The sequence below is a fragment of the Podarcis muralis genome, chromosome 15 (assembly GCF_964188315.1).
Source record: "Podarcis muralis chromosome 15, rPodMur119.hap1.1, whole genome shotgun sequence".
NCBI classification, from domain to species: domain Eukaryota; kingdom Metazoa; phylum Chordata; class Lepidosauria; order Squamata; family Lacertidae; genus Podarcis; species Podarcis muralis.
The window spans coordinates 33,735,645-33,745,908 of NC_135669.1; the positions used below are offsets into that span (position 1 = coordinate 33,735,645).

The window sequence follows — 10,264 nt, forward strand, 5'->3', positions numbered from 1 at the left end:
AACCACTGCGGGTTTTTAAAAAAATCACATCTGTCTTCAAACCCCCCCCCCCCTTTTTTTAAAGCAATTGTCTCCTCCGGCCTAGAAACTCCACCAAGATTAGAATTCAAGGTTACCTGTTGAAATAAATGAGCAAAGGTTCCATGAGGCAAAAGAAAGTACTTGCTCACACAAGGCATAAAGAACACACAGGATTCACTGGGGAAGGGGCGTAGCTCAGTGGGCAGAGCATCTGCTTTGCATGCAGAGGGTCCCAGGTTCAATCCCTGGTATCTCTAGGCAGGGCTGGGAGAGAGTACCGTATTTTTTGCTCTATAAGACTCACTTTTTCCCTCCTAAAAAGTAAGGGGAAATGTGTGTGAGTCTTATGGAGCGAATGCAGGCTGCGCAGCTATCCCAGAAGCCAGAACAGCAAGAGGGATCGCTGCTTTCGCCGCGCAGCGATCCCTCTTGTTGTTCTGGCTTCTGAGGTTCAGAATATTTTTTTCCTTGTTTTCCTCCTCCAAAAACTAGGTGCGTCTTATGGTCTGGTGCGTCTTATAGAGTGAAAAATATGGTAGCTGCTTGAAACCTTCAAGAGTTCTGCCTGTCAGTGTAGACGATACGGATCTGAATCACGCAGTACGGTATTGCGTAAACAACAAAAAAGACCCAAGGCCTGAAAATTGACTTCTTGTTGTTGATGCCCCGTTGCCAAGGAACCGTATCGCTGTGCGTTCTTCCTCCCGACTCAATACCAGGCCGTTTCCTGTGTTCTTATAAGGTGCCATTTATTTCCAATGGCCTCGCTCTTGAACAGTTGCTGCTCCTTTCAGGAAGGTTTCAGCAGCAGCACCTCTTGACCCTGAAGTATCTGTTCTGACTGGCAGCGGTTGCCCAAGAAGTCAAGCACAGCTCTTTTCAAGCCTCGATCCCTGCTGTTCTTTTCCACGGAGCTACTGAGGAGGCAAAAACCTTCTGTACACAAAGCACCTGCTCTCCCCAAAGCAACAGCCCCTTCAGAACTTGCCCAGCGCGATCCGAGGCTCACACCTGAGATCAGGAATGAATAATAATAATAATAATAATATAATAATAATAATTTATTATTTATACCCTGCCCATCTGGCTGGGCTTCCTCAGCCACTCTGGGCGGCTTCCAAAAAAATATTAAAATACTGCAATACCTCAAACACTAAAAGCTTCCTTAAACAGGGCTGTTTTCAGATGTCTTCTAAAAGTCTAGTAGTTGTTGTTCTCTTTGACATCTGAAGGGAGGGTATTCCACAGGGCTGGTGCCACTACCGAGAAGGCCCTCTGCCTGGTTCGCTGTAACTTGGCTTCTCGCAGTGAGGGAACCGCTAGAAGGCCCTCGGCACTGGACCTCAGAGTCCGGGCAGAACGATAGGGGTGGAGACGCTCCTTCAGGTATACTGTACTGGACCGAGGCCGTTTAGGGCTTTCAAGGTCAGCACCAACACTTTGAATTGTGCTCGGAAACGAAGACCCCGTGCCCTGGCCATGAGGTCTGCATCTGGGGAACGCCACTACCTGCAAACCATCATCCTAGGCATACTTACCCGTTTGTACTTTCCATCTTGTTGAAAATTTGGGATTGTTTGCTGTCTGGCAGATGGAAAGAAGAGAGACAGCTTACGAGTGACAAGTCAGTTTCTCTCTTTTCCCACACAAGCGAACTCTCTGCTTTTGGTCACGCTGCACCTCTCATCTTGATAACAGCTGTGGGATCCTGGTTTTGGGTGGGTAGGTGGGTGGGTGGGAAAAGCTTGAAACTAGTAAAAATAAGAGAGAGAGAGAGAGAGAGAGAGAGAGAGAGAGAGAGAGAGAGAGAGAGAGAGAGAGAAACCCCTGTCATCCTGTAAGGTGTCAAAAACACAGGGATCTGTATGTAATCATCACGAGACCCCATTCAGATCCACCTACAGTGATACCTTGGGTTACATACGCTTCAGGTTACAGACTCTGCCAACCCAGAAATAGTACCTCAGGTTAAGAACTTTGCTTCGGGATAAGAACAGAAATCATGCTCCAGCGTCGTGGCAGCAGCAGGAGGCCCCATTAGCTAAAGTGGTGCTTCAGGTTAAGAACAGTTTCAGCTTAAGAACGGACCTCCGGAACGAATTAAGTACTTAACCTGAGGTACCACTGTATTATGGAGGCTTCAACCAGGACCCCACAGAGGGTATGGATATACTCAGGGCCTCAAGGCTTTTAGGAATTAGGAAGGTCCAACACGCACCCCTGCAACTGACGTGGGAACTTTGCAGTCAAATCTGACAATGCATATTCTTGCAAGTTAGCATGGGAATGGAGAAGACCACAGAGCCACATTGCTGATAGGCAGACCCAGAAATGTAATTGCTAGAGAGGTCTTTATGTGATGTCATTTTCCCTCCTCTCTTGGGCAGGAAGAATGGAAGTAGTATTTCCTGTTCCTTCCCGCTCTCTTTTTTCTCTTCCACCACCAGCAATGGGAGAACACGCAGATCCAACTGCTCCAGCATCAGGCATATACCTGAGGCTACCTATACTGTAGACAGAAGTCTTTTGCCTGCATTTATTTTACTGCTGCTGCTGCTGAGAACTAACACATGAATGTAAGTAAATAATACTTTAAACTTACTTCTCAGTCTGTTGTCCGATTCTTGGTTAAGCGGGGTGAGAAAGGGGGAGCCAGCTTGCTTTGCAACTGGACTTAATTAAAAGAAAGCTTCACCACCTAGTCCTATACTTTTGGTTTTTCTGAAATCAGGTAACTATTATGGACAGATGTGTTCTGAATTGCCTGATGGAGTAGGAAGGTTTTCAGCAGGCATTCAAAACAGAAGACACAAAACAGAAGACACAATATCTTGATTGGCAGACCGTATTCTCCCATGCCCCAGTGAAGCAAGTTGGGGCATGACCCTGATGGAGCCCCTGCCCATCTCACTCAGCCCCCTCTTTCAGCTCTCAGCTCCCTCCTCCCTCCCTTGGGGCTCCCCACTCTGCCCACACCATCCCACTGATGGACCTTTACGCACCTTTGCCTGCCTCCCTTTGCCCGCACATCTCTGCTGTACTTCCAGAAGACAGTGCTGCTTCTGGGGGGCGGAAGAGAAGGGGACGATACGCAAGCAGAAGGTGAGAGCACGGTACACAAAAACACATGCCTTTTGGTCCCGTGCTCTGGTGGGACCCAACTGACTCTTGCCGGACCGTCGGACTGAAAAATGTGCATCTTTTGGTGCTGCTCACTGGCATGTGTAGATTAAGCTGGCAGGTAGGAAAAGACTGTACAGTGGTACCTTGGTTCTCAAACTTAATCCGTTCCAGAAGTCCGTTCCAAAACCAAAGCGTTCCAAAACCAAGGCACGCTTTCCCATAGAAAGTAATGCAAAATGAATTAATTCGTTCCAGACTTTTAAAAACAACCCCTAAAACAGCAATTTAACATGGGTTTTACTATCTAATGAGACCACTGTTCCATAAAATGAAAGCAATAATCAATGTACTGTACTATAAAATAAATAAGACAGTATTGTAGATGAAAAAAATTAAGATTAATTTTTTTTTTACCTGCACTGATGATCGTCATTGTTTGGATGGGGGGGGGGCTTTTATCCATTTCTGCAGTCACACAATCAATCAGTCAGTAGCTGAACTGGGTTTCACACAGTCACAAAAACAAATTAACCGAAAAAACCACAAAAACGCAAAATAAATAGCAAAAACAAAAGCGCCAAACTTACCGGTAATCTGTTCCAGAAGTCCATTTGACTTCCAAAACGTTCAAAAACCAAGGCACAGCTTCTGACTGTTGCAGGTGCCCAGGAAACAATAGCCGACAGCTGTATCAAATGTTCGGATTCTGAAAAAATGTTCGAAAACTGGAACACTTACTTCTGGGTTTTTGGAGATTGAGAACCAAGGTACCACTGTATTCCTCCTCTGGACACTAATTCTCTGTCTTCTCCTCTTAATGATTAGTTTAGCCTTGAGGAGCTTGGAACATTTCTATCTTATGACCCATCTTTCGCCCTGGAGTGGAGAGAATAAACAAGAGGCGGTTTTATCATTGCGGGGAGGAAACTTTCATATTGACATTGCAACAGAATCTGGAAATCCCTTTCAAGGTTATGGAATCAGCCATCATGTTACACAATGGCGTTGGACAGAATGCTATTGTGGCATGTGGGTAAATAACTAAATCTCGGTGTAGCTAGAAGGTAAACATGTTTCTTTAATGGAGCACTGGCGGTTCATCGGGGGGGGGGGGAGGCTTGCCTAAAGGTGATTCAATGCTTGATGATACGGTGTTAGACCTTTCCCTGCAGGCTTGGGCGAGGTTTGGAGAGAAACGTTTGGGAGCAGGGATGTAGCAGTGAAGTCACTGGAGGTTCTGCAGCCAGCTCACCAGAAACAGGATGGGGGGGGGGCAGAAGGGGAGCGGAAACATCAGTGCATGCTGCTTGCTTTTGTGGATACTGATGATGTGTCACAGATGAGCTCAGTCGATACTCAGCTTGCATGTTTGGATAGCAGATACAAGTGGGGCCAACCCGCACCAAGAGCCAGGTGCGGTGGTTTGAGTGTTGGACAAGGACCTAGGAGACCAGAGTTCAAATCCCCACTCAGCCAAGAAGCTCGCTGGGGGACCTTGGGCCAGTCACCATCTCTGTCTGAGATACCTTGCCGGGTGGTTGTTTTGAGGATAAAATGGAGAAGGGGAAGAACCATGCGAACCATCTTAAGCTGGTTGGAGGAGAAGCAGAATATGCTGTTGTTGTTTAGTCGTTTAGTCGTGTCCGACTCTTCGTGACCTCATGGACCAGAGCACGCCAGGCACTCCTGTCTTCCACTGCCTCCCACAGCTTGGTCAAACTCATGCTGGTAGCTTTGAGAACACTGTCCAACCATCTCGTCCTCTGTCGTCCCCTTCTCCTTGTGCCCTCCATCTTTCCCAACATCAGGATCTTTTCCAGGGAGTCTTCTCTTCTCATGAGGTGGCCAAAGTATTGGAGCCTCAGCTTCAGGATCTGTCCTTCCAGTGAGCACTCAGGGCTGATTTCCTTAAGAATGGAGAGGTGTGATCTTCTTGCAGTCCAAGGGACTCTCAAGAGTCTCCTCCAGCACCATAATTCAAAAGCATCAATTCTTCGGCGATCAGCCTTCTTTATGGTCCAGCTCTCACTTCCATACATCACTACTGGGAAAACCATAGCTTTAACTATATGGACCTTTGTTGGCAAGGTGATGTCTCTGCTTTTTAAGATGCTGTCTAGGTTTGTCATTGCTTTTCTCCCAGGCGTCTTTTAATTTCGTGACTGCTGTCACCATCTGCAGTGAAAGCAGAATATAAATATAGTCATAAATAGAATCATGAGAGTTGGAAGGGACACCAGGGGCCACCTAGCAGTCCAACCCCCTGCAATGCAGGAATCTCAACTAAAGCATCCATGACAGATGGCCATCCATCCTCTGCTTTAAAACCTCCCATGAATGAGAGTCCATAACCTTGGTTCGAGTCCTGCTATCCAGAGCAGGAGAAAACAAACTTGCTCCATCTTCCACGTGACAGCTCTTAAAATATTTGAAGTTGGCTATCAAAGCTCCCTTCAGTCTCCTCTTTTCCAGGCTAAACATACCCAGCTCCTTCAACTGTTCCTCATAAGGCTTGGTTTCCTGCCCTTTGATTGTCATGGTTGCCCTCCTCTGTATGTCTGTATGTTTCTCAATATCCTTCTTGAATTGGGCTGCCCAGAACTGGGCTCAGGACTACAGGTGGGGTCTGACCAAGGCAGGTTAGAGTGGTACCCAAGATCTGGACATTATACTTCCATTGGTGCAGCCTAGAATTACATTAGCCTTTTTTGCTGCTGCATCACAGTTGACTCGTTTTAAGCTTGTGGTCCACTAAGACCCCTAGATAAATAAATGCAATCAATCAATCAATCAATCAATCAATCAATGCAATATTGCATTATATTTCCAAGCTCTTTGTAGGAATGTTTCTGTTCTTCAACCAGCCTGGAAAAGGAGACTCAAAATGCTGTTGGGTATCTCTGGACCAAATTAGACATGTCTGTAGCATAGTTGTTCTCCCAGTCACTCCTGGGTTTGTTTGTTTGTTTTTTCTATCCAAAAAGAGCTATTCAGTCCAGCATACATCTCCACTGAATGCCTGTATTATTATCTTTAATTTAAAAGAAGCCTGCTCAGTTTAAACTTCCCCATTTTGGACAGAGCAAAAGTTATATTTATGAAACCTAGTAGGAAGTAATTGCCCATTCCCATCTAGTTAATGCACCCTAAGAAACAAGTTGCAGAGGGACCTTCGCGCAAAACCAAGTATGGTGCTCTGGCATGCTTTTCAGGAATGCGCAGTTCCTGGCCCATCACAGGTGTCTTTTCAATTTGTGCAATATGCGATGCCCCTTTCAATCCTGCTTGGCCCTGCAAAATTCCAGTCAGCGCCTGTCCTGTAGTTTCCTGCTGAAATCTGGTCACTTTTCACACCCTGAATCTCCCAGGGTTGGGGTTGTTTTTTTTTTTTTTGGTCCTACTTTTGTTGCACAATAACGCAAGAGTGTCCCCGCAATGGCAATAATGTCACTTTTGCACTGTACATTTAAAGCATGATGAAACCACTTTAAATGGTCCTGGCTTCCCCCACCACATCCTGGGAGCTGTGCTTTGTTAAAAGGTGCAGAGAGTTGTTAAAAGTAAAGGTAAAGGGACCCCTGACCATTAGGTCCCGTCAGGGATGGCTCTGGGGTTGCTGCACTCATCTCGCTTTATTGGCCGAGGGAGCCAGCGTACAGCTTCCAGGTCATGTGGCCAGCAGGGCTAAGCTGCTTCTGGAGAACCAGAGCAGCGCACGGAAACGCAGTTTACCTTCCCGCCGGAGCGGTACCTATTTATCTACTTGCACTTCATGCTTTCAAACTGCTAGGTTGGCAGGAGCAGGGACCGAGCAACGGGAGCTCACCCCGTCGCGGGGATTTGAACCGCCAACCTTCTGATCGGCAAGTCCAAGGCTCTATGGTTTAACCCACAGCGCCACACAACGTGTTAGGGAAGCCCTATAATCTTCCTCGGAGCACTGCATTTTCCAGAGCTCCCTTCGAATGGGGATTGATTGTAAAACCACCCTGGAAATTGTAGCTCAGTGAGAGGAATATGGGGTGCCCTAACAATGCTCAGCACCAACATATCACAAACGACAGCTCCCAGAATTCTTTTGGGTTAGCCATGGATGTTTATTAGGAGTGCCTGGCATGCTCTGGTCCATGGAGTCACGAAGAGTCAGACACGACTAAATGACTAAACAACAACAACATGGATGTTTATAGTGGTATTTGGCCTAGTATTTGGGAAGCATCACAGAGCAACTAAAAGCTCAGAATGATACGTGGATGGTGCAGTAAAAAAATCTCCACGAACGCATCATTATTGGGTCAGTGATGTGCTGCAGAATATACCCGCAAGACTGCTCCAGTCTAGATGGGTTTTCCAGAAATATGTGGTTAAGCCTGTTCAGTATTGCAGGATTGCCACTTTGGGCAGTGGTTGTTATGCAAGGGCTGTTGGGAACCAGTCCCAGCCGTGTACGACTGAGGAGCCTGAAATTTCACATCACTTCCACTTACTGTGGCTTTTATGTGCTTCTGCGTGGGCTCCTAGCCAACACCCGGTATGCAAAATGAGGAAACTGTCAGTTGCATGCAAATGTTGACAATGCTTCACATGGTTGGTGAATATTCAGAGTTTTAGAGTTATGGTAATGAAAACGGAGCAGATAATATTAGGGGATTTCCTCCACCTCCACCGCCTTTGTGAGCCACACGTCTGATGAAAGCAGTACTTAGCAGTGATACCTTATGGAATTCTCATTCCGCTAGTCCCTAAGATGTCATAGTATTTTTTTTGAACTTTTTACGTATTTGTTCCTAAATTTCTGCTTTAATACAATGTAAAGCTGGGGAGCAGAGGAATAAAGGTGCATACTGTGCCCAAATAGTTTTAAATCACATGTATTTGTAGACTGCACCTGGGTTTTTTTTGTTTTTGTTTTCAACCATACAAGAGACTTTTCTTCTTCTTCTCAAAACAATCTAGTGACACCTGGTGGCATGTTGTATAATGGACTCAAAAACGATTGCAGATAGGAGGGACCGAGAGCTGATTTCTGCTGGCATCCAATACTCTTGCCACGGGAGAAGCAAGAACCTCTTGGAGTGTTAATGTTGCGAGCACCTCCATTACAGGTTCAGGTTGTATATATGTAAATGAACCATATATCATAAAGACACCATGGTCTCTGCTGTGCCTCATTTGCAAAGGAAGCATGAACTCTGGGAAAGCTTCTAGACCAGGCATAGGCAAACTCAGCCCTCCAGATGTTTTGGGACTACAACTCCCATCATCCCTAGCTAACAGGACCAGTGGTCAGGGATGATGGGAGTTGTAGTCCTAAACATCTGGAGGGCCGGAATTTGCCTATGCCTGATCTAGTCTAACCCCCTGCAATGCAGGAATCTCAACTGACGCATCCATGACAGATGGCCACCCAACGTCTGCTTAGAAACCTTCAAGGAAGGAGAGTCCACCACCTCCCGAAGGAGCCCGTTCCACCGTTGAACAGCTCTCATCGTCAGAAAGTTCTTCCTGGCATTTTGTTGGAATCTCCTTTCTTGTAACTTGAACGCATTGGTTTGGATCCTACCCTCCGGAGCAGGAGGAAACAAGCTTGCTCCCTCCTCCATGTGAGTTTGGATTTGATATCCCGCCTTTCACTCCCTTTAAGGAGTCTCAAAGGGGCTAACATTCTCCTTTCCCTTCCTCCCCCACAACAAACACTCTGTGAGGTGAGTGGGGCTGAGAGACTTCAGAGAAGTGTGACTGGCCCAAGGTCACCCAGCAGCTGCATGTGGAGGAGCGGAGACGCGAACCCGGTTCCCCAAATTACGAGACTACCGCTCTTAACCACTACACCACACTGACAGCCCTTTCGATATTTGAAGATGGCTATCTTATCTCTCCTCAGTTTCCTCTTTACATTCTAAACCATTGGTGGAGTATCCAAATACCGGCTTCCCACAGCACTCTCCCTGTGGCATTCCAGCAGACCCAAAGAACCATTCAGACTTAGCTGCACCCAGAGTAAACCCCACCCCACCCCACTGAACGACAAGTCATGGCATATCGGCTGGATCCAGCACACCTGACATCATCAAACGGTGCCACTCCTTAGCATGAACAGGTGGGGGCAGAACCGATAAATAGTGTTGTGTCTTTGCAGATTATAATTATAATTATAATTATAATATATTATTTATTATTTATACCCCGCTCATCTGGCTGGGCTTCCCCAGCCACTCTGGGCGGCTTTCAACAAAATATTAAAATACAGTAATGCATCAAACGTTAAAAGCTTCCCTAAACAGGGCTGCCTTCAGATGTCTTCTAAAAGTCTGGTACAGTGGTACCTCGGGTTACATACGCTTCAGGTTACATACGCTTCAGGTTTCAGACTCTGCTAACCCAGAAATAGTGCTTCAGGTTAAGTACTTTGCTTCAGGATGAGAACAGAAATTGTGCTCCGGCGGCACGGCAGCAGCGGAAGGGCCCATTATCTAAAGCGGTGCTTCAGGTTAAGAACAGTTTCAGGTTAAGAACGGACCTCCGGAACGAATTAAGTACTTAACCTGAGGTACCACTGTAGTTGTTTTTCTCTTTGACATCTGGTGGGAGGGCGTTCCACAGGGCGGGCGCCACTACCGAGAAGGCCCTCTGCCTGGTTCTCTGTAACTTGGCTTCTCGCAGTGAGGGAACAGTCCGAAGGCCCTCGGCGCTGGACCTCAGTGTCCGAGTAGAACGATGGAGGCGGAGACACTCCTTCAGATCTTCTCTAACTTCCAGTTTGGCATTTCCATCACTGGGGAAGCAGCAACAGCCCTACCTGTTACCCAATCTTTTTGTCAGTTTGAGTCAGGAAGCTTGCTTCACAGACCTTCCCTCCTGCGCTCTCCTCGCCTGCAGTTTTGGGCATTAAGCAGCTACAAGCCGAAGCTGATTCAGAGCAGTCTGCCCCACATTGTTCCCCTAAGAGGCACAAGTTAAACTGTGGAACTCACTTCCTCAGGAGGCAGTGATGCCGTCAACTTGGATGGCTTTAAAAGAGGATTAGACAAATTCCTGGAGGATGGCAATGCTTTGCCTCCTTAGTCAGAGGCAACAGTGATTTTGAATACCAATTGCTGGAAACCGCACGAGGGGAGAG

The 10,264-nt window shown here is 46.8% G+C and overlaps 1 non-coding gene across 1 annotated transcript; it reads left to right on the top strand.

The window, feature by feature from the left end:
• Positions 1–205: 205 nt before the first annotated feature.
• Positions 206–278, top strand: TRNAT-UGU (transfer RNA threonine (anticodon UGU)). The gene has a single exon. It is a non-coding gene; the product is annotated as a tRNA-Ala (tRNA).
• Positions 279–10,264: the final 9,986 nt, after the last annotated feature.